Source organism: Elephantulus edwardii, unplaced genomic scaffold (assembly GCF_000299155.1).
Source record: "Elephantulus edwardii isolate Elephantulus edwardi_28Jun2011 unplaced genomic scaffold, EleEdw1.0 scaffold00047, whole genome shotgun sequence".
Classification (NCBI taxonomy): Eukaryota; Metazoa; Chordata; class Mammalia; order Macroscelidea; family Macroscelididae; genus Elephantulus; species Elephantulus edwardii.
This window is the reverse complement of record NW_006399797.1, coordinates 13125125-13126936: the sequence shown is the minus strand read 5'-3', so window position 1 is coordinate 13126936 and position 1812 is coordinate 13125125. Positions and strand designations below refer to the sequence as shown.

The 1812-nt window shown below is 38.4% G+C and overlaps 1 pseudogene; it reads left to right on the top strand.

Annotated features, from left to right (window-relative positions):
* The first annotated feature begins 266 nt into the window (after positions 1 to 266).
* On the top strand, positions 267 to 1070 carry LOC102870113 (annotated as a pseudogene).
* Positions 1071 to 1812: the final 742 nt, after the last annotated feature.

Genomic DNA, 1812 nt, shown 5'->3' with positions numbered 1-1812 from the left:
GCCTCGCACCCCCGCCCCTGGAGTTCTGTGCAATGCCTGCAGGCCTTAGCCTCTGAAAGCCACCATGTCTCGGTGGTGCAGGCAGGCTGAGGGATACTCAATGCTATTGGGATGCACTTAGGGGATTTCCAGGGCAAACCAGGAGGGGCTGTCCCCCACTCGGCACTTTCCCCATCATCGCAGCCAGCACTGGGCCAGGAGGCTGCGTGGTGTGGGACTCTGAAGGATGGAGGGGGTTCTATACAAGTGGACCAATTATCTCACAGGATGATATTTGCAGAGGAAGTAAAAGAGGTATAAAGATGGCAGTTTGTGCAATCAAAGTCCACTCAGCAGATAATACACAAATGGAATTAATCATTCCAGGAGAGTAGCATTTCTACATGAAAGCAGTGAATGCAGCTGAAAGACAAAGGTGGTGGGTTGCTCTGGGGAGCTCTAAAGCCTGTTTGACTCATACTAAGACTTAAAAAGACAAAGAAATAAGTGAAACCAGTGAATCTCTGAAAACAAAAAATGTCTGAACTTCGCGTCTCCTGTGATCGCCTCATAAAGCAGGTTCATCCATCCAGGAATTTGTTCACCACAATGAGACTCACTCATCTTCCAGTGTAGAGAACATGAATAAAGCCTCTACTCTACTAAGTACCACATGTAATACACTTATCACAATGCTGGAGGAATGTGTGAAGATAGCAAATGCCAAGTTTAAACCTGAGATGTTCCAATTGTCCCATCTGGATCATTTAATTTCTCCTGTGTCACCTTCTCCTGTTCAAATGATGAAGCATTCTGTCAGCCATCGTGGAACTTGTAGTTCAGAGAGGAGTGGCCACTCCATAAAATAACCAGTATCTGCACTTCACCACCTCACCCAGAGATGCCAAAGAACCTACTCAGATACAGACTCTTGTAATGATAACCCTCCTGAAGACTCAGAGAGATCTCTTCACTGTTCAAGGAATACAGTTAATGAAGATTTGGCATCAGCATCCATTGCTGAAGAACACAGATATATGGCCAAAAAGAAACCAGAATTGGCAGATCTTCTTCTGTCCTTCTCTTCCTGAGGAAACAGAAGTATCTAACTTTCTCTAAGTATTGCTATGCAAAAGCTGCTATAAATTAAACTTGCTTTAGGGAGTGATTTTCCCTTTATTTAAGATTTCTCTGCACTTTATAGAATATTGTATAAAATGAAAAACAGCCCTCATACTTTTGAAATGTATTTTATCTTTATATAGTTTATTTGCAAGAGTGCTTTCCTAATACTTCACAGTATGAATGTGCATCCTTTCTTTTCTTTTTTAAAAATAAACAAATAGCAAGTGATAGTGTGACATTTTTACTAAGGACAAATGTAAATATTTTTCTTAAAAAAGAAAAAAACACAAACCAAACTGTGAGAAAATGACAGTGTAGTCAGTGTTTGATGTAGCATATAAACATGAAATCTTATCAACATAAGGTTTCGTTTGAGAGAAGTATGATATATATAACTTGTGCCATGAAACAAATGGTCATTTTATCCTATCTGAAAATGAGTTATGATAGCATCTTAATAGTTATTTTGTTCTTTTAAGCCAGAAGGAGACAATTAATAGTCCAATTATTTTCAGCCTAAGTGCACTGAGGATTTTTTTTTAAACAAAAACTATGATGTCCTTCATATGTGAAGTTGACACTACTGATCTGTCAATACCATATGCTGGATTAAAGTATTTAATTCCTATTTATTTTTTTTTCTGTTGCATAAAAAAGAATTTTAACTTTTGTGACCAACCAAATTTAAGATGTGAACACATTGTTATT